The sequence below is a fragment of the Pongo abelii genome, chromosome 18, assembly GCF_028885655.2.
Source record: "Pongo abelii isolate AG06213 chromosome 18, NHGRI_mPonAbe1-v2.0_pri, whole genome shotgun sequence".
NCBI lineage: Eukaryota > Metazoa > Chordata > Mammalia > Primates > Hominidae > Pongo > Pongo abelii.
In genome coordinates, this window is record NC_072003.2 from 86147740 (window position 1) to 86169425 (window position 21686).

The 21686-nt window shown below is 48.3% G+C and overlaps 2 long non-coding RNA genes across 2 annotated transcripts; one reads left to right on the forward strand and one right to left on the reverse strand.

Moving 5' to 3' along the window:
• Nucleotides 1-3362: 3362 nt before the first annotated feature.
• On the reverse strand, nucleotides 3363-4778 carry LOC103892726 (uncharacterized). Its single transcript, XR_656937.3, has 2 exons — nucleotides 4451-4778; nucleotides 3363-3682 (listed from the first exon to the last, which is right to left on the reverse strand). It is a non-coding gene; the product is annotated as an uncharacterized LOC103892726 (long non-coding RNA).
• On the forward strand, nucleotides 4776-21471 carry LOC129050966 (uncharacterized). Its single transcript, XR_008514906.1, has 3 exons — nucleotides 4776-4834; nucleotides 17538-17600; nucleotides 20176-21471. It is a non-coding gene; the product is annotated as an uncharacterized LOC129050966 (long non-coding RNA).
• The last annotated feature ends 215 nt before the right edge of the window (nucleotides 21472-21686 follow it).

Consider the following 21686-nt stretch of genomic DNA (forward strand, 5'->3'; position numbering starts at 1 on the left):
ATATATTAAAACCCACTGAATTGTCCACTTTAAATGGGTGAATTGTGTGGTACTTGAGTTATATCTCGATAAAGCTTGTTTTAAAAGTAGATTTTAAAAAGTGTTTCATTATTTTTAGACATTTTCCCCAAACACATATTACCAACACTGGGAGAGACATAAAGAAACAGACTGTTTTCGAACCATTTTTGAGTTATTTGAGTTTCAGATGTGTTTTGTGGTTTTCCTCATTGGCACAAGTTTACTGTGAGTGAATCAAAGCTTCGTGTCATGTCGAGGGGACCAGACTGAGCCTTGGAGGCAACTAAGGAAAAAGAAGGAAGATGGCTCAAAATAAGGGCCTAAATTATTCACTGAGTGCATTCAAAGAAGAAAGATACTAAGGAAGGTCGAGCCAAGCCAGGAAGGCTTCATGGAGGTGGGCACTGAGCTGGAGCCTCCAGATTTAATAAAAGTAACAAAGAGTTCTAATAAATAATAGCAGCAGCCCTCCTTCACCAGGCACTGGCCCTTTCCCAGGCCTCCTGCCTCCTGCACTTCACAGTTCTCCGGGAGACACAAGCACCCTTTGAGGAGGGGGATGTCCCTGCCTGCCTTGCCCGGCCAATCCCCTGCCAGAAGCCAGAGAGCAGGGGCCACTGAGAGCCCACGTGGGCAGCTCCCAGGGTACCGAGGAAGAAGAGAGGCAGTGACGAGGAGGCCCAAGCCTGAGACATCCAGCACCTCATGGGAGACTTATGGTGGGCTGGAGAATAACAGGCGCAAAGGCATGGGAAGGACAGAGGGGTTTCATCAAAGACAGCAGGCCCTGGCCTGAGAGGTGGGGCTGACTGAGGATGGCCACGAGGTACCCAGCTGTCCTATGCTGGTGAATGATAGAGGGGTGGGTGGTGTCACCTTTCTCATTAGAATGTGCTGGACTCTTGTGTAAGTTCTCTTCATTCACTCACTCTAGGTCCTCACTACTCAAGGCATGGTCCTCAGACATCACCTGGGAGCTGGTTATAAATGCAGAGTCTCAGGCCCCGCCCTGGAGGCCCTGGTTCGGAACCTGCATTTCAGCAAGAGCTCGAGTGATTCAGGCAGGTCACTGCACTGCTTTAAGTCACCCCCCTGGTTTGGGGATGTGGGAGTGGCTGGTGGCCAGGAACAATCAGTTTCGGGTTTAAACGTGGGATTTTCCACTCTTGCTGCAGGGTAACATTGTATCAAGAACAGGAAATACTGGCTGCTTCTCGCCTTCCTTTGTCCCAGGATGAATGCCACTCATCAATTGCTGCCTGCTTCCCTGCAGACCCCAGGGATGGCCCCATCATGCCTCTCAACACAAGATGCCTGTGCCTACATTGTGTCCATTTGAGCTGGCAGATGTATATAAAAGATTGCTCACTTATAACTTTTGGCAGAAATGTAAAACCCATGGATTATCAGAAAACAAATCCTATACCTGTCTTATATACAATCACTTATACCCATGCAATGCCACGGCCAGTAAGGAAAGAGGGAACTCAGCGTGGAGGTCAGGGCACAGGGAAATGACACGACACTTTTGAAGGGTAAGCCCCGAAGGGTCACTGTGTGTGCTGGGGGTCCCATGGACACATCTGTCCCTGGGCATCCCTCCAAAGATGAAGGCCGAATATGGCCCTTGAGTTGGGCGTGGAGGGATGGGCCCAAGAGGCCAGAGGACACGCAGCACAGGGAGACAGAAAGTCCTTCCAGACAGAGAACAAAGCCAGCAGCTCTTGTGCAGCAAGGTGAACTGTGACCTCAGTAGGCGGTGCTCATCTGTCACAGGTGTTTGTTTGAGTTTGACAATGTGGGAAAACAGTCGTTGTGTTCTTTCTTTGGTTCCCAAGCATATCTGAACAATTATTCTCATTTTTTAAGCATGTAAGAGCTAAGTTTAACACAGAAATGACAATACCGATAAAGCCATGTGACTTTGACGATTTGTGGAAATGGGTCAGTGGATGAATTTAAGTTCTTCTTCCTTATTTAAAACACCACACTTGAGTTGGATGCTTCAGTCGCCTAGTGTAATTTGTTGAGAGAGGCAAAGATCCAGTTCTGAATCTGTGCTCGGATGGCTCTGGGCAAACTGGAGGATGCGATTGAAAGATGCAGTTGTTCCGATTCGTGGTGGCTCAATTGAATGATGGACCTGGACCGTGCAGGTACCTACAGGCCCTGTGAGTGGGCCTTGGGAAAATGGAACAAAGCACTCTCATGCTGCATCTGATCGGATTGTGCTCAGTGCCAAGTGCAGTATAGACAGAAGCTAGCAGTGTGTTCAGGGCAGCGTGGCGTGCTGGGAAGGAGCTACCATGTTGTCTTGACATGTTGCCGGCAGAGCCTCAGTAGCTTCAGACCCTCTGGCTTGAGATGATGCCTGCAAAGCCTCAGTACCTTCAGACCCTGGCACTGCCACACCAGAGAGTCACTGGAGGGGGGCTCTGCAGCTCCCTGTGGTTGAGGTTTTCCTGGCTCAAATGGAGATCACAGTTGTGTTTCAGGTGGGAACTGGCACTGAAAATGCTTGGTATGGGTGGAGGTTGTTCTTTTTACCCGCACGTGGTCTTCAAGATTGTGCTAGTGCATCTCACATTTGCTAAAACTGAATTGTATAGCTTGCTTTGTGTTCAATGAGGAGGGAGCAGCCACACTGGAGAAAGATTTCAGCTGTGACTACTGTGTATCACATATGAAATCGTGGTTTAAGGCTGTAGGATTCCATTACACTCTTCCATGCTTGCGCTATGTCTTCGCATGTATCACGTCATTAGGTGTGATAACAGTTCAGCATTTTTACATTCTCCAAGCTATCGTCATGTGTAAGGCATATTAGCTCCTCCTGGCCCAAAACCAATAGAAATGTCAGTATGGCCCAAGGGGTGCCTGAGAATTTAAACCATGACACTTGAAGCAGGTCTAGGAGAACCACCCTGGAGGAATGGGCTGCAGGTGCAGCCTCTCCTGGATTTACAGGCTCATTCCCCAGTGGACACCATCGTTGCTCCCAATGCAATGGTTCATCTCTTGAATCAGTTCTCTCTTCTGCATGGGTATCTGGGTATCCCTTGCAGAGCACACACCTTTTTTATTTTTTGACATGATTTCAGATGTGCAGAAGAGGAGCACAAAAATCTCAAGATACTCTTCACCCAGAGTCCCCAAAATTAAGATTTACCATATTTGTTGCATCTCTCTCTCTCTCTCTCTCTCTCTCTCACACACACACACACACACAGAGGAAGTTGCAGAAAAGATGTACCTTTACTATTAAATACTGCTGTGTGCATTTCCTGAAAACAAAGGGATTCTCTTCTGTAACCACAATACAATTAACAAAACCAAGGATATGGCATTGACCCAATTCTATTAGCTACAGACCTCATTCAGATTTCTTCAATTGTCCTAAGACTGTTTGAGCCAAAAGAAAATCCAAGCTCATGCCTGGCATTCAGTTATCGCATCTTGTTAGTCTCCATTAAGCAGAAAATCTTGAGTCTTTGTCTTTCATGACATTGATGTTTATTTTGTAGAATGTCTCACCATTTCAGGTTGTCTGAATTGTCCTTGTGGTCCGATTCACGTCAAGACTTGGGGCAACAACACCAGGATGTAATGTCCTGATCACATATATCGATCATGGGGCCTGTGGTGTTGATTTAACCCGCTGCTGGTTGTAATACTTGGGTTATAGTTTTTGCACTGTAAAGTCACTATTTCACCTTATGTAGTAAGTTACAAGCATCTTACTAGGAGGTCTTTAGTTAATTTTCCAAAGATCTAACGTGGAGCGAGGAACTCGATCAATGTTGAGCTCCTCTGAGAATCTAGCCCAGCAAATCCCAGTAGAGTGCAGACCCAGGCTGTGGGGAAGGCACAGGAGAAAACCTTTGAGGGGTCTTCAGGCTGGAAGGAACTTTACCTACTCACCAGGTCTACCCCCTTTTTGGCAGAAAGAGAAACTGGAATCTAGAGGAGGAGCGTGCCTAGGGTACAAGGCAGAGAAGGGCACAGATGGCCAACTTCACCCTCTTGTGCCCTGGGATGATATAGGTTCCTCACATCACGGTGAGTAAGAGAGGACTTGCACCCTTCTGCTCACCAAGGGAACAAATGTAAACTAGAGAACTTGTGGGCATCTTAGACAGGGCTTTCATCTTTTTCTTTTCCTCCCCCTCCTGATCATCCTCTGGTTCCTATTATTACTTAAGAAAAAAAAAAAACCTATCTGTCTGTCCAACTGTCTTGCTATATCTATCTGTGTATCCCTCTCCATAGCTAACCCTTTTTTATTTCTACTATGTATCTATTTGATATATCTGGGTCTATATCCACATTCCAATCTCTCTCTTTCTCTTGGTTTTCTTACCTTTCAACGTTAATTGCCAAATGAGAATAGAGTGAACAACTATAAGAGCAAAAATATAATTTCCTTTACCTTTGCAATAACATTCATAAAATATTACTGGGAAAACATTAAAAACGGGACCCTTGTTTGAAAGTAGCAGGCAGGAAATACCAAGAAGCTAGAGAAATTCTCTTCAGAAGCCCTGTCTGGCCTGCTGAGGGATCACCTTGCTAGAGGTCACCCCTGTCCCTACAGTGGCATCTTGTATTGTGTAGGGCACTGGCTGGGTGCCAATCCTGAGTTGAGTGTTGTCCGATGCAGACATCCTTGGCTGATGACCTCAGACTTGCCTCGGAACCCTGGCTTTATGACCCAATGGTGTGCTATGGTCCAAATGTGTGTGTCTCCCTCAAATTTGAATGTTGAAATTCTCACCCACAATGTGATGCTATCAAGAGGTGAGGTCTTCGGGAGGTGAGTGGTTCATGAAGTGGAACCCTCATGCATGGGAATAGTGCCCTTATAAAAGAGCCCCACAGCCAGGCACGGTGGCTCACGCCTATAATCCCAGCACTTTGGGAGGCCACTGTGGGCAAATCACCTGAGGTCAGGAGTTTTAGACCAGCATGACCAACATGATGAAACCCCGTCTCTACTAAAAATCCAGAAATGAGCTGGGCATGGTGGCGGGCACCTGTAATCCCAGCTACTTGGGAGGCAGAGGCAGGAAAATCGCTTGAACCCAGGAGGCAGAGGTTGCAGTGAGTGGAGACCGTGCCATTGCACTCCAACCAGGGCAATAAGACTGAAACTCCATCTCAAAAAATTTAATAAATAAAAATAAAATAATGAAGAAGGCCCCAGAGAGGCCCCTTGCCCCTTCCAGCATATGCGGACTCTCGAGAAGGTGCCATCTATGAATCAGGAAGTGACCTTTACCAGACACTGAAGTGGCCAGGGCCTTGATCTTGGACACCCCAGCCTCTGGAACTGTCAGAGATAAATCTCTGTTGTGCATGGGCTGCCCAGTGGATGATATTTTGTTACAGCAGCCCAGGTGGACAAAGACAGTTTCCTTGTCAGGAGATCTGAATGAATAATTCACTGTGTGTGGTTGGACACTGCAGTGGCTGTTCTGACCCTCCACTAGCCACAATCTCCTCCCTGGATTAAATTCCTTCTCCTGTACATGCTGAGATGTTTCTGTTCCCCAGTTGTGTCTTGACCAACAGTCTTCACGAAGTCTTCCTTTTCAAGCTTACTCTGTCATGATTTTGGGTCTGGTCATGCCCGGAAATGGAATAGAAAGACCTCGGATTCTCCCTTCACCCTAAGGGAAATCCTTGCTTCTCTGAAAATGGGTGACACTGTGGGCTGAAAAAATATGTGTTCCTTCTTTATCTGGCTTCCCTTCCACTCAGCTTCTCTGTTCAGTCCCTGCATTATTCATTTTTGGTGCACTTCCAATGATGCCTTATTTCACAATCAGCAGTAATACTGATCATAGAAACTTTTGTATGTGCTGCTTTTTCTGTAATAAATCTCTATTTCAAGCGATACTCCAGTGACTGGCTAACAGGCTATCTGTTTCACAGCTATGTAGGATAATTGAGGCCCACTATTACTTTGAGGTTTAGTTTCTGAACCTAATTGTGTGTATGCATGCGTGCAGGTGCATGCGTGCGTGTGTGTGTGTGTGTGTGTGTTCGGGGTAGCTTATGCACCCATGTGTGTGAACCCAGAATCATACAGGCGACAGGTGAATTGGTCGGCGTCTTTGAGTGGTGGGCTTGAAGGCGCACAGCCTTCCTGGTTGACTTTAGACTGGTAAATTCAGTTCTTTGGGGCCTGTTAAATTTCAGGTAAGGTCACTGCCATTTAAGGAGATCTGTTTTGCTTGAATATTCTGACTCTCAGTCCGCAGACATAGTGAGTGTGTGAGTGTGAGTGTGCACCAAGATGGGGAGGATAATCAGGCTCCAGCTCTGTTTTTCTGATCATTTTATGGCTGCCTTTCTTCTGTGCCTGGGCTTCGTTCTCATCCTCCTTCCCTCGTTGTTGCGGGATGGCGGCAGCAACAGCAGCTGCAGAAACTCTTGTTCATTTCCCAGCTCCGGAGAGCGTCATTTCTCCAACTTGGAATAAAAGCCCATCCTCTACCTGATTGGGCCACTCAGATCAAGGGCCTAACACTAGCAACAGTTGCTAAGGCACTGCTAGAAACCGATTGGCTGAAGCCTGAGTGTCTGAACCAATCATTGGCAAGGGGGTGGGACTTGCCCCATCCCTGGAACTATGAATGTCTCAGCCCCTTGAGATCACCTGGGCGTGGAAGAAAGTTGAAAAAAGAAATCAGAATTCGCTTAGGATGTAGGAGGTAGTGTGGATGCTGGGACAGCGACCAGTGCTGTCTACTGTAATTCCCATTTTGGTGATGAGCAGCGTGAGGCTCAGGAGGATTAAATTTGCCTAAAGTTGCAGCTGGCCAGTCAAGCATTGGAAACCAGATGTATTTTGACTCCAAAGTCTTGTGGGTTTTCTGTGAACCCACAACTACTCCCTATAGATTGGGGACAGCTGTGCCAAGCAGTTTTGTAGACTACCAATTACTCAGCCAGCCTGGGAATCGCTGCAGCATTATTGACAATAGCCGAAAGGTGGAAGCAACCCACTTGTCCATCAGTGAATGAATGAAGGAAGAAAATGGTGCATCCAAGTAATGGAGGATTATTCAGCTTTAACAAGGAATGAAGGGCGGACACCTGCTACAACATGGATGAACCTTGGGGACATTCTGTAAAAGAGCCAGTCACCAAAGACAAACATTGTATGATTCCACTTTGAGGAAGCACCTAGAGTAGGCAGAATCATAGAAACAGAAAGTAGAAGGCACCGGACGCAGTGGCTCACGCCTGTAATCCCAGCACTTTGGGAGGCCGAGGCAGGTGGATCACCTGTGGTCAGAAGTTAGAGACCAGCCAGGCCAACATGATGAAACCTCATCTCTACTAAAAATACAAAAATTAGCTGGGCGTGGTGGCATGCGCCAGTCATCCCAGTTACTCAGGAGGCTGAGACAGGAGAACCATTTGAACCCAGGAGGCAGAGGTTGCAGTGAGCCAAGATCGTGCCATTGCACTCCAGCCTGGGCAACAAGAGTAAAACTTCATCTCAAAGAAAACAGAAAAAGAAAAAAAAAAAAAAGAAAAAGATAGTAGAAGGGTGATTGCCAGAGACGTATGGGGTGGAGATGGGGAGTTATAGTTTAGTGGGGACAGCGTTTCAGCTTAGGAAGATGAAAAAGTTCTGGAGGTGGATGGTGGTGATGGTTGTACAATAGTACGAATATAGTTAACACCACAGAACTATACACTTAAAAATGGTTACGATGGTAAATTTTATGTTATGTATATTTTACTACAATTTTAAAAAAACCATTTTTAAAAAAGTTGTGCTCCAGAGAAAGTGGGCATTTTAACTTCTGCATGGAGGGGTTTGGCTACAATGTTGAAAACATCTGTCATGACTCTGGAGCCTCCAAAGCCTCCTAACTTCACTGGCCAGGGATGTCCGCTGCCTCTTCCTCTCTTGAGTGTCACCTGGAAAAGTGAGTGGTGATATGTGGAAACGCTTCTCAATGTTCCTCCTGACAGTGATAGTTGGCCTGACACTAGAATTCTTCTCCACTGTACACTGACCCCTGTTGTGTGTCTGTTATCACCACATTACACGTCTACATTTTTAGCAATGTGTGACCTTGCACGTTTCCTGCCACCCTCCGCCCCTGACATGAGTAGTCTTGCATCTCTCTCCCCAGCCAGACAGCATGCATGGGCCAGAGTCATGTGCTCGGGGAAAAGGTGGGTTGTATCGACTCCACAACAAGTCAGAGTGCAGTGGGCCCATGTTTTGTAAAACATATGTTTGGCAAATGACTCCCTGTGGGTTGCAGAAATCCAGATGGGGGAAGGTTTCTAAGTGTGATGTCAGATGTTACATCTGCTGATCTCATGGGTGCATGGGGCCAATAAGAAGACGTGAGTTGGTTTGTCTGAGAAATTGCATGGCATGGAGATCTGGGGGGCACATTCGAATATAGAAAACAAAGGCCATAATGTGCACAGCCCTCTTTGGGCTTGGGTATTGTTAGAGCTGGGAGAAGTCTTAACATTGCCTAAAAGAGCTCCCAATTTTATGCATGAGGAAACTGAGGCAAGGAGTGGTGGGTAAGGTGAGTTGCTCAAGGCTGTCTAAGGCTGGAACTTGAACCTGGGGCTCTGTAGTCTCAGCACAGTACCCTCAGCCCCATCACGCTGGACCAAGGCAGAGATTAAAGTTCTGGGTGTAACGTCAGACTGCCTGGAGGGCTAAGGCTCTGTTCCATCTGCTGAAAAGCTGTGCCACCCTGAGCCTCAGTTCCCTCATCTGAAAGCAGGGATTACAACAGGGCTTGTAGGTAGGGGTGTGTGTGCTGGGGGGTGCTAAGTGATAGTGAAGATGATGAGTGTGAACAGATGATGGACAGCAGCATGTGCCCAACACCATGCTCAGCATTTCATGTCAAAATTCTCACTATGCCCACTCAGCCTCCATGCAGCCCCACAACATGGGTACCACTATCCTATCCTCTCCCATTTAATAATGAGGTGGCCAAGGCTACTTATGAAAAGAAACGAGGCGGTGCCTGTTGCATACAAAGATCCCAAACCCTAAACCTCTTTTACACATAGCTGGGAAGAAATGCATTTACTTTCCCTGGACTTGGGCCAGTGGGTTGTTTAGAAACCTTCAGGGGAGCAGGAAGATGCAGCCCACAGCACAGAGATGGCCTTCCCGGGTCCTTGAGAAACAGGTATTTCATGCTGTGTTGGCACACAAGAGCCCGCCAACAATCCCTGTGCTTGTCTGCCTGGACTGTTGGTAATTTTACAAATTGGCTTTTACTGGCAGGGGAGACGGGCAGATGTAGGTAGTGGAATATTCCAGTAGGTCACAGGTTCAGATCCAGCCTGGTGGTTGGTGACTTCTGGGGTCATCTGCCCTCTGAGAAGCTGTTTGCTTATACTGATTGGGAACCTGGATCAATGCATTCAGCGAAGCCTGTTAACCTACTTGATTCCAGGCCTGTGCTACCTGCTGAAGACACAGTGGTGAACAAGACTGATTGAAATCATGTATTGATGAAAGTTTGAATCTAGTAAAACAGAGAGATAATCATCCAAGCTTTAACAAAGACTGAGGTGCCCAAGTTACCCCTCCTCCTGTTTAGTTTCTCATGGTTGACAAATCAATAAATAAGCAAATTTAAAAAATACATACGTATATCTCAAGATGAGGATGGAAGCCTCATTCGTGAGTGGGGTTATTGACGCGTCCAACGTAAGGCCTCTGGGAAAGACAGCATTCTGGGATAGCCCATGCTTCCCTTGTCTTCTCCCTGTCTCTGCCAGAACTGAAGGTGGCTGGACCCTCATCAGGAAGGATAGACATAGCTTACCTGTCCAGGTGCAGGCTGAGGTGCTGAACATCCAGGAGTGAAGATGGGAGCTACTCCAAGAAGAGGCAGAGAACAGAACTCGCCTCTGGGACGCTGAGTCAAGTTATCATGCACTTGTGTCAGATGTCATTGCTCAAATTAGCTGCATGAGAGGCTGCAGTGAGCCGAGATCGCACCACTGCACTCCAGCCTGGGCGACAGAGCAAGACTCCATCTCAAAAAATAAAAAAAAATTAATAAAAAACCAAAATAGCTGTACGACTCCTCCTCCTTTTTATTTGGGGGAGAGAGAGTTTGAGGTGGACAGAGGAGAGATGAGCAGGACGGACGGGTTCTCACCACGCTTTCCCACTGGGGAGAGAACAGGTACGTGTCCTCCCCTTGGGGAAAATACAGGGGCAAATACAGGGTGCCAAGACAGCGAATTTCAGGGACTCCTCCTTGTCTTCAGGGAACAGACCATGGATTCCAGATCCAGAAGACAGGTAGATGTCAGCCTGGCAGAGTTGGGGCTGGGGAGGAGGTTTTAGCCGGCGATTACTGCAGATTAAAGTCCCCAAGGAGAAAGAAAATATGGTCGGCCTAGGAACTGAAAGAAGCTTGGAGTGTTCAGCCTAAAATGAGACATTTTATGTAAATTAGTGGGCATGATTCCTGCTACATCATATGTGCCTGATGGCTTATGGTTATTTTGCAGAAGTTTACTTCTTACTGGGTGGAGATACTTGGCATTTGTAAATGAGAATACCAATTTGAAGGAAGATAAGAAAAAGAACAAAACCTCCTAGCCTAAACAGGTATCCCTGTATTAAACATCTCTGAGTGGATTCTTAAGAGCTGAGAGTCCGTGGGGAGGGGATGTGGGAGAGGAAGGCTGGAGAGGAAAGCAGGTGTCAGTCTTGGGGATGTTTGCACCTTCTCTTGAGGGCAATGGAGAGTCATTTAAGAAGGAGCTGGTTGTGATCAGATGTGGGTTGGAGGACATCACAGCTTGCAGGGGGACCAGCTGGGAGCAGCTATCAGCATCCAGGTAGGGAATGCGGGAGCAGGGTGGTGGTGATAAGGTGCTGCCGGGATCCAAGAGACATTTGGGGAGTGTGATTGACAGGTCCCTGTGCTGATTGGATGGAAGGTAGAAAGAAGGATGAGTTGGAAATGATTCCTGGGGACTGCCAGGCAGGAGAGGGGTGAGAAGGAGGGATGAGATGGTGCTGGGATTCCAGGCAGGGACATCAAGCTGGTCAGGACTCAGGAGAGAGCAGCAGGCTGGGGAGAGAGGCGGTGATGAGTGTGGTGGTTTAGGACAAGATTCCCGGGGAAGGAGGAGCGTGAGAAGACCTGGAGTAGAAGGTTAGGAAACCAGCGTATGAAGAGCGAACAGGGGACGGGAGGAAGCCGTTTCTTGGACAGAAGGCTCCATGGATCAGAGCCCTCAGCTGGAGGGGACAGAGGGCTCAGCTTGGATGCTCATGTGACCTCAGTCAGCGGATACTCTATTAAGTGCCAACTGTATGCAGAACCCACAACTAGGAGCTTTGTGAGCCCTGAGGAGGTGTAAGACACAGAACCTGGAGGCTTTGTTATTTAATGCTTTTATTTCTCACATACACCACTTGAGATATTCCTTCCAGAACTTTCTGTGCCCCTCAAAAATGGGGATGTGAGCAGCCTGGGTCTGTGATCCCTGAATTTGGCTGATCTCAGGACCAGATTAAGAAGTGAAAAGAGGTGGATGCTGGGACCCTTCCCTAAGCAGAGACTAATTCTATATGGGCATCACCTGAAAATCTCTGTTGAAAGAGTGTACCCGTTTCCTGTTGCCACTGTAACAAATTGTCACAAAGTCAGGGGATTAAATCAACACAAATGTATTTTCTCATCATGATGGAAGTTAGAAGTCCAAACTGAGACTTATGGGGCTCAAGTCAAGGTGTCCGCAGTGCCTGTTCCTTCTGCAGGCTCTGGGGGAGGACCCACCTTTGTCCCTTCAGCCTCCAGAGGCTGCCCATGCCCCTTGGCTTGCGGCTATGCCACTCCAATCCCTGCTTGTGTCACCCCCTCACCTTCTCCTGTCTGACCTTCCTGCATCCCTCTCACAGGGGACCCCTTGTGAGTATAATCTAGGATAAGCTTCACATCACAAGGTCCTTAATCCTGTCTGCAAAGTCCCTTTGCCAGGTCAGGTCACATTCACAGGTTCCAGGGATTAGGATGTGGACATCGTTTGGGGGCTGTTACTTTGTTTATGTCACAGGGGAAAGACATGCGTCTCTAGGCTGTCCTGCATCATGGTTATTGGCACTAACCAGCCAGGTTCCCCCACGTCCCGGCCACTGCTGAGCCCACCCTGCACCCTGGCTGCCCGCCACACCACTGGAGAGCACCTCTGCTCCACTGGGGCTGCTCAGATCTTCCTTCCTAGATCTTCTCTTCGTGCCTAGTGCAATGCTCCTTAAACCTTACGGCCCACTCAAAAGGCCTGGGGGATATTGTTAAAATCTAGCTCCAGCTCTGCAGTCTGGGGTGGCGCCTGATACTGCATTTCTGGAGACTTCTGGGGATGCAGATGGTGCTAGTCATGGATCACATTTTGAAAGGCGAGGCTCAAAGGGGCATATTTCATTGAGTTTCCATTCACTGCGGATCCCTTTGCCTAGAAGAGAGCTTAGCACATAGTAAGTGCTTGACGAATGCTCATGAATGAATGGTGTCTCCATGGTAACACCCTGTTTCTCAGGACCAGGATCTCAGCATCTTTTTCCAAGTCTTGTCAACAGGCCCTTGGCTAACTTTGGAGCTGTGAACAGAGATGAACAAGCCACAGAAGGCACCACACTGGCTTGATGAATAACAGACCAGACAGGCAGGCAGACAGACACTGGCCCCCTTTTCCCCTGTAACACGCTACCTCTATTATTTATATGCTATTTGACTTGCTTATGTGTAACTCAAAACCTTAGGTTACCTCACCAACTCCACTGCACCCCCGTTAAATTAGGGCCAATTGGGCTGAAGCAGCCCCTCTGAGCCCTCCCCCATTGTCTGCATGCGTTCCTGACTACTGTTAGGTCTCCCAAAGCTTACTGGGAATGGCCCCCAGCCCCACCTGGGCTTGGGAGCCTGCCACAGACTCACTGCAGGTTCTGTTTATTATTGTAGAGAAGCAATTTTCCAGGGGGTTGAAATACTTGTTAAAATTAAGGTGAAAAATGTAAACCACAGCCAGGTCCTGTCACCTGACGCTTCCAAAGCCTCTTGTTTCTCCAGGCACCCCCTTCTGCAGGTCTCAGCTCTGGTGAAGAAGAAGGCCAGCTGCCCAGCAGACAGGGACAAGGAGTGTGCCCACAGCTCTGGGGCAGGCACAGCTGTCCTAGAAAGTGGAGGCACCTGCTGAGCTTGTACAAAAAAGGCCGCTTGGGAAGGTTGAAGAAATCCAGTTGCGTGAGCTTGACAAATGATTAGAGGAGAAAGAAAAAGAGCCCGCAGAACCACGGGCATTTGAGGGACCGACCATCCACTTGGAGTCAACTCTATCTCATAACGAACAAAGTAAATTTTCCACCCCAGCCTGAGGACTCTCAGCATCTTGGCATCTTGGGGTCTGCGTTACATCAAAGGGAAAGGATGAAGCATTCTGACAACTTTAAATACCAATGGCAGTGCCCATTCAAGGAAAACCACAGAGGGGCTGCCTTCCCTACCCAGAACGCCAATTCTGTTTCCTAGGAATTACTACTAAGCAGCTTTTTATTTCCTGCAGGCACCCTCCCTCACTTTTTTTAAAAGATGGGAAAGGAGGGCGATTTAGGGAGACTTAGCCTTAAAAGCTCGTTAAAATGGCACTGGCTGCAGCGGGAGGATGGAGCTGGAAGTGCCCTGTGCTATGGGGCAGGGACTGTCACCTCGGGGCTCTGCAGGAAGCCGCATTCTCCCAACTAGGTCCAAAGAGGACTCAGGCACTTTCGGAGAGGCCCTTCCCACCTTCCTCCAGAGATTAGATTAGCAAATGGGGAAAATAGTAGATTTGTATTAAACATTAATGAATCTGAACTTTCTTCCAAAGCAGGTTCAAGTTCAGGATACATCTTTGACAGCTTTTAGCAGCCAGCTCAGTGCTGGAAGGTGCCCTCCATATATATTTTTTAGGTGATGTATCATTTCTGATATAGAAGATGATGGAATGTGGATTTTAGGATCTGGGTTCAAAGCCCAGCTCTTCAGCTCTGTTTGGGGCTGAGTGATGTCAGGAAAACCCTAGTCTGTAGGAATCTCTCCATCTGCGAAGGTGCCTTCCTTTTCACGGAGATGTTAGGAGGCTAAAATCAAGAGGGCACCCTACCGGTTCTCACAGGTGACATGTGAGAAGGCGGTGATGGGATGCTTGGAGCTTTGATGGAGGAGGGGCTGTTGGAGCCAGGCAGGTGGGGCTGTGATGAACCTCCCTCTGTCTCAGACTCTGCTGCTGTGCAGGGCGAGGGGCACCTGCGAGACATCCAGTCCTAGGGAGCTGTTTATGTTCATGGCACTGAGATCATTAAAGACCCATTTATCCCAGATTAGAAACAGGGTGATATATCTAAGAAGCAAAGACTTATGACTGCAAATGCTACCTCTCCACCTGGCATTGTCCACGTATCAGATCATCAGGAGATGATCTGTTGGAACTGCCAGTGGGGGCACCACCGTCAAGGATGCTGAAAGGACTCAGAGACCTGAGGTCCCAAGATGAAATACCATGGTGGGGACATCCCCTCTGCCCCTTGAGCAAAGGAAGAAGGAATTAGCCCAAGTCTCAGAGCTTATGGGACCCCTGATTCAAGACATACCTAGTTATTCTGATGTCCACTGCAAAAGGAGTTATAGTGGGGATTTCTGCTGTTCAATGAGCTTTGGAAAAAAGTGTTGATGGACATCAGTCAGTTTTAAAACTTATCAGATGAAACTTCTACCTTGTAACTAATTTAAAATAGTATAGACAAAGGTACTTCTGGAGTGGGGGTCTCCAGGGCAGCTCACTAGATCCAGGTGCTGGGCTGAGCACTGTCCGTTCTGTCTCTCTCAGTTCTCAGAGCCAACCTGTAGGGAAGACACTGCCGCTGCACCCATTTCAGATGTGAAAGCATGCACAGAATAATTTTTAAAAACCACACACCAAAAAGTGAGGAGAAATAGTGAGTTAGGGAGGAGGACCTTGAACCCAGACAGGCAGACGTCAGAGCAGGCATGGTTCTACCTGGCTGTCAAATCAAGTTAGGGTGTGTGTGTGTGTGTGCGTGTGTGTGTGTGTGTGTGCGTGTGTGCGTGTGTGTGTGTGCATGTGTGCTAAACACATATTCAGTTCTGCCATTTTTTCATTTACAGAAACATTTTGGGGTCTATTAATCTGCTGCTCATTTTTGAAAACGCCATCAGCATCTTTCCTGTAACATGTAGAGGGCCCCCTCCTTTGGAAACTGCGGTGTATGGCTGGCAGGTGCAATGGTTTGACCATTTCTGAGTAGCGCTCATTTCTGCAGGCTTCTGCCAGTTTGGAGCTGTCACAAGCAAGGCTGCCGGGGACCTCTTTGCCCCTTTATGTTTGGACACCAATGGTTGCTTTGCTGTAGGAAAGACGGTGAGATTTCGGGGTAGGATGCAGGCGCTGTTGGTGTTGGGCGGTGGCAGTAGCTCTGCTGGTTTGGTGCGAACTGTTCGTGGTTGGGGGGTGAACTGGGTGAATAACTGTGCAGCCTGCCAGGCCCTTATGTGAGTCTAGGACAGATGAGGAACCCAGAAATTTAATTCCAGATGGTTACCTTCCTCCTTTTGAACGCTGAATCTTGCAGGAGAGCTGCCAGGGCTCTTCACAAGTCGAAGGCAATTCAGATGGTGGGTGGTCTCCTAATCACCAGGCAATTAGATGTGAGGAAGCATTTCCCCGCAGACGTGCGCATTTATTCAGCTGCTTGGTGAGCTCAGCGCCGGCCTCCTCATGCATCCCGACAGCGCAGGAAGCCGGGCCTCCGCGTCAGTGCCTGGGAACTGCCTGAGGATTTCTGGGCGACCAGGAGCCAGGGCCGCCACCGTTCCTGGGACGGGGAAGAGGAGGTTCACATTTCACTCCTGGAAGGAGAAAATGGAAAATGTTCTACCGAGAGGCACGAATCACTCTGGCACATGCTGTAATAGCTGCTGCGGGAACGAATTCAGCCCATGACATTTGAGTGTACGAGAAATTCTCTTTATTATCAGTTTCTCCTCAATCCAATTGCAACTCTCGCCTGCCCAGGGTTTTTGAGAGATTTAACTTTGGTCCTTTTACCCTTTTAGGGGGTTGGGCTGAGACCCTTAACATCCTCCAGAGTATGTTAAGGGTATCAGGGGGTCTCAAGCCATCAGAAATATTTGGGGGAGGGGGTCTGGTGCTCCTTCCACCAGGGGCACTGTGGGGACACCTGCGACGCACGGTCACATCTCCTGTGGGCAGGAGCTGTTGACGACAGAGGTGCGTGGTGGGGGCGGCCAGAGCCTTCTAAGAGCTGCCGGAATGCCCGACCCACACTCTAGGGCAGGAAGAGCAGCGGGAAGCCGTGGGAGGCCAGCCAGCCATTTAGCTCATCCCTGGGAGCCATTCTCCAGCAGAGCTGCCAGATTCACAAATGAAAATACAGGATGCCCAATTAAATGTGCATTTTACATGCGCAATTGTATTCATGTTCCTGTGGCTGCTGTAACAAATCACCTCAAACTGGGGCTCTTAAAACAACAGAAATTTATTATCACAGTCTAGAGGCCAGAAGGCCAACGTCAGGGTGTCAGGGCAGGGCTCCCTCAGGAGGATCCAGGACCCTACCGGCCTCTTCCTGCTCCTGGGGGCTCCAGGTGTCCCTTGGCTCGTGGCTGCATCGCTCCAGTCTCTGCCTCCGCCCTCACGCGGGCTCCTCCCTGCGCGTCTCTCCTCCTCTGTCTTCACATCATTGGTATAAGGACACCAGTCACTGGACTTACGGCCCACCCTGCTCCAATATGACTTCGTCTTAACTAATTACTTCTGCAAAGAACCTATTTCCATATAGAGTCACCTTCTAAAGTTCCGGGTGGGCATGAACTTCTTGGTGGACACTCTTCAACCCATAATAACAATGAAAAAGTTTTTTTTTACTTCTACAGGACCTATTCTATGCTAAAATAGTTCTTTTTTTAATCTGAAATTCAAATATTACAAGAGACATACTTATACTAAAAACTGTCCATTTTTACCTGAAGTTCAAATATTGCATGAGACGTAGATATTAAAGTTATTTGTTGTTTATCTGAAATTCAAATATTGCATGGGATATACTTATACTAAAAAAGCATCCCTATTTTATCGGGTAACTCTCTTCCTGCGTCTTCCCGCATCTGTGTGTGTCCTGCCCCTGTGCGGTTCTGCCGTCTTTCAGGCCTCCCTGTTTCCATGGGAGAGAGAGAGAGTGCAGGTCACCCACCCCTGGGGCACTGCAAGTGTTAACCGCCCTCCCCCACCCCCACTGGCTGCAGGCCCCAGTCCTGCGGGTGTGAGGAGAGCTCAGACTTTGGAAACTGAATAATGCTGCTCTCGCCTTCCTGCATGGGGGTAGGGAAAGGAAATGCTTTAGTGAGATTGCAAAGCAGGAAAAAAAAAAAAGGTCAATCAGTAACTCTTTTCTCTGTTTCCATTAGAGATTGCCCGTGAGACAGCAGCCACTGCTCCCAGGCCCGAGAACAGGGGCAGCACCAAAGCTGGTCAGTGTTTCCTCCTTACAGATAAGGGAGGTGGGGAAGAGGAGAGAGCTTGACGACCTTGCTTATTAATTCAGCAAAATGTATTAAGGTTGGGTGTGTGGGGGAGTGTGCAGTGAGCAGATAGGGAATCCACAGGCTGTGGGGGAGTGTGCAGTGAGCAGATAGGGAATCCACAGGCTGTGACCCAGATCCTTGTTTGGGGCAGAGAGACCCGGGCACAGGCACGTAGCACACGGCGTCGGACCGGGTTACGGCTCCTGTGCCCGGTTCTGTGCAGAGCCCTGCACAGGACAGTTCTCACGACAGCCCAGCAGCCTCACTGAATGTCCTATGGACACCCGAGGGATGCTGAGAGGTAGACCACGGTCCTCAAGGTCACGCAGTTGGTAAGTGAGGGAGTGGAAATGACTGACTCCCCTTGTCCTGACTCAGAGCCCACAAACGCGGAAACCCAAACTTCTGAGGCTGTTCCTTCACTTGGATGTGCATGTATTTCTTCCTTCCTTGAGTAATGATTGCATTTTACTATGGGCTGGAGGCTGAGAGAGGCTCAAGGCCACACGTGGCAACATCACACATGGCTCCAGACTCAACGGATAATACGACAGTCCTATTGCACTTCTAGAAATTCAGGATAAAAAAATAATAATGTGCGTACCCAGGGAGAAAAAATGACAAAGCACCCATCACAAATATTTATGCCCCAAATAACATACCCAAATAAAGTGCTTTACCATTTTTGTAAGAAGCAAAAATTGGTTAAAAGTACAAAAAGGAATAGCGAGAAACACCATGAAAAGGGATTCTCCAAACTTTTAAATGATCAGGTAAACTGAAATTTGTGTATTAAGTTGATGTCTTGGTCTGTTTTCTGTTGCTATAACTGAACACCTGAGACAGGGTAATTTACAATGGAAAGGAATTTATTTCTTATAGTTCTGGAGACTGGGAGGTCTCCAGAAGGGACAGCATCTGGTGAGGGCCTTCCTGCTGGTGGGGACTCTCTGCAAGGTCCCATGGGGGTGCAGGAACTTATTTCTTACAGTTCTGAGGCTGGGAAGTCTCCAGAAGGGGCGGCATCTGGTGAGAGCCTTCCTGCTGGTGGGGACTCTCTGCAAGGTCTCATGGGGGTGCAGGCATCTCAGAGTGAGGGGGCTGAGCCTGCAAGTCAAGCCCTCCCTTTCTCCCCTTGGAAAGCTGCTCATTCCCACCCTCACAACCTCATCTAATCCTAATCACATCCCAAAGCTTCCACCTCTCCAATACCAGACAGATTTCCTATCCTCTTACTGTCACCATGTGGATTAAGTTTGGGCGAGGACAAGAGTTTGGGCGAGGACAAACATTCAAACCATGGCAGTTGACTTAATGGATACAAAACAAAAGTTGTATTACAAATGGAAATTCAAGTGTGGTGTCAACCCAGATGCCACCTTCTCCCCCTTGTTTTCAGGGACTAGGCTTTGTTTCTGACCTTGGCCTTCTCAAGGAGACTAGTTAAAGCCCTGCCATCCTGGAGGGACCTGGCCCCAGCCCACCCTGAGGTCCAGCTCTAGAGCTGTCCTTCTGTTAGAGAGCCCCTTATACCCTGAAGGCTTAAACGACACCCACCACCATGATCCTACTGGACAGTGCCCTAAAATGCTCCTGGGTCATTTCATGCCTGGAAGGCAGGAGGAAGCTAAAATCCCACAGTGTTTTCTCCAGTTGTTGGACTGTCTGCCCCATGAGGGAACAAAAGCTCCGTCGATGAGCATGGATCCAGAAGCCTAGGAAATCAGGCTGGAGGCTTCCTTACTTCTGCTGTCTGCAGTGACCGCTCTGGATTTGGGATCCAGCCTCCCTGAGACTGTAAACATCTGGGTGAGAGCCAGCCATGGCTGAGCCCGTAATTACTGGCTGCAGCCTCCCTATGGCGGCACAGAGGAGGTGGGTGGAGAATGGTTAGCAGGGCCTGAGTGATATGAGTCCCTAAAAACACTCTCAATCAATGGGCAGATTGAGCCTTCCTAAACCATGCCACATACCAGCATCTGTGACATGTGGTCCAAATCAAGTTGGCTTAGCCTTCCATCTGGAAGGATATCATTAGAGGTAGTTGAAACCAGGAAACTTCACACCAAAGACATGAAGCCATAGTTTGAGACAATGTGGTATTCACTTCCAGCTCCATACAGTCCTTGGGTAAACGGTGGCTTAATATTTGGCCTCAGAAGACTTTGCTCTTTTACTAGAGGCTAAATTTGTCCCCGAGTGCCCATGGCCCTGTGGAAAACTTGGGCTAAGACTTCAGATATGACTTAACTTTTGGTCAAGATACAGACATGCATTCATGCAAGTAAACAGACGCATGCCTGTGTGTCTGCCACATGCAGGGGGTGGTGGGAAGAGGAGAAGGAAACCCACAGTTTCTCTGTTGTTTCAGGGACCTGTTTCAGGCCTAAAGTTTCCTAAAACAGTCATGCACGTGTTTGTTCTCCATCCTCACTTCGCTCTGAGCACTGTGAGTCACAGCTTCACGGCAAATCCCTGTGTGCAGTGAGCAGTGGTTCACTCCTGGCTTTTGTACATGCAGGTCTGAATGTGCTGCGGAGGAGGGTGCTCCCCAGAGAGCACCCCTGTGACAGATGGATGGATGGAAGGACCCCTGAATGGCTGAATTGAGAAGAACGAGCATATTAGGAGGCCATACAATGGGAGCCTCTCAGGCAGTCAAACAAAGCCGTGGAAACTGCAGACTTATTTGTATGTTTTAGTACATACCTTTGCTTCATTTTCCCCGTCTCCACCTGGACTGAGGGTCACCTCACCTCTCCTGGTGTCCAGAGCCTCCTTTAGGACAGATGTTTCAAACTTGAGTTCTCACAAACAACGGGGTCCAGCACTTCTCAACACGGGAAAGCCCTTGAGCCATCTTTGATTTGTGCGTTTTGATCTAATTGCACTACTCTTCGTTATACTTGTTTTTAGTAGTGAGTGCTGGTTTAATTTGTTTCTTTCTGGTCTCCCAGCCCCACTCCAGAATTTTGGCTCCTGGAGAGGAGGGGCCCTGAACTGGCATTTTCAGCAAAGCATCCCAGTGCCTTGAATCCAGTAAGCAGCCAGGTGTCTGTTGGCTTCATGGTTTAACAACCTACAATTTGAAGAATCGCAGAGATGAATTAAAAAGATAGAGCCCCTGAGAGGCTCCCCGATCCAGTTGCACTTCCTGCTTAAGCAAAGTAAAGAAAAACAGGAATGAAAACATAACCCAATGGGTTAGGTCCATGCTGGCCATTGATGAGGTTGCAGCCACCATCAGAAGGCCAAACGGTTAGAAACACACGACGGTGAGGAAGATGAGCCTCATTATCGACCATCACCTGCAGCCCTACACAGGTGCTCAGAATCTAACACTTGATGGCTGGTTGAGATTGGTGGAGTCCTAATTAGGGAGGGGAAGTCAGGCTGGCGGGACCCAGGGAAAGCACAAAGAGAAGGCAGAGAAGCTCCAAGTCTGCCTGGCTTCATGGTCCAGAACACATAGTCCTCCTGCACAAGTAACTCACAATCTTCCTGTGTCCAGCTATCATTAGACCCTTGGCTGATAGAAAATGCAAGTTAGTGCACAGCAACCTTGGTGTTATCAGTACTGCATATCGCTCTCTCCAGCACACAGCACAAGCACCATCCTATCAAGTCCCCAGCAAGCCTTTGTCTCCTTGTAGTCAGCTCCTCTCTTGCTGGCCTGCCTGTTGCCTCCTTGCCATGTATTTTCCTACTTTCTCTAATAAATTTGCCTGTTTTTGTTTTTTTTGAGACGAAGTTTTGCCTCAGCCTCTCAAGTAGCTGGGACTACAGGTGTGCGCCACCACATCCATCTAATGTTTGTATTTTTAGTAGAGACGGGTTTTCACCATGTTGGCCAGGATGGCCTTACCTCTTGATCTCATGATCCACCTGCCTCAGCCTCCCAAAGTGTTGGGATTACAGGCATGAGCCACCTCACCTGGCCTAAATCTGCCTTTCTTAACCTACAATTGTCTTTACCCTGAGCCACTGGCCCCAGATAGTCACTGCTCACCCGTGACAATATTTCACCACTGA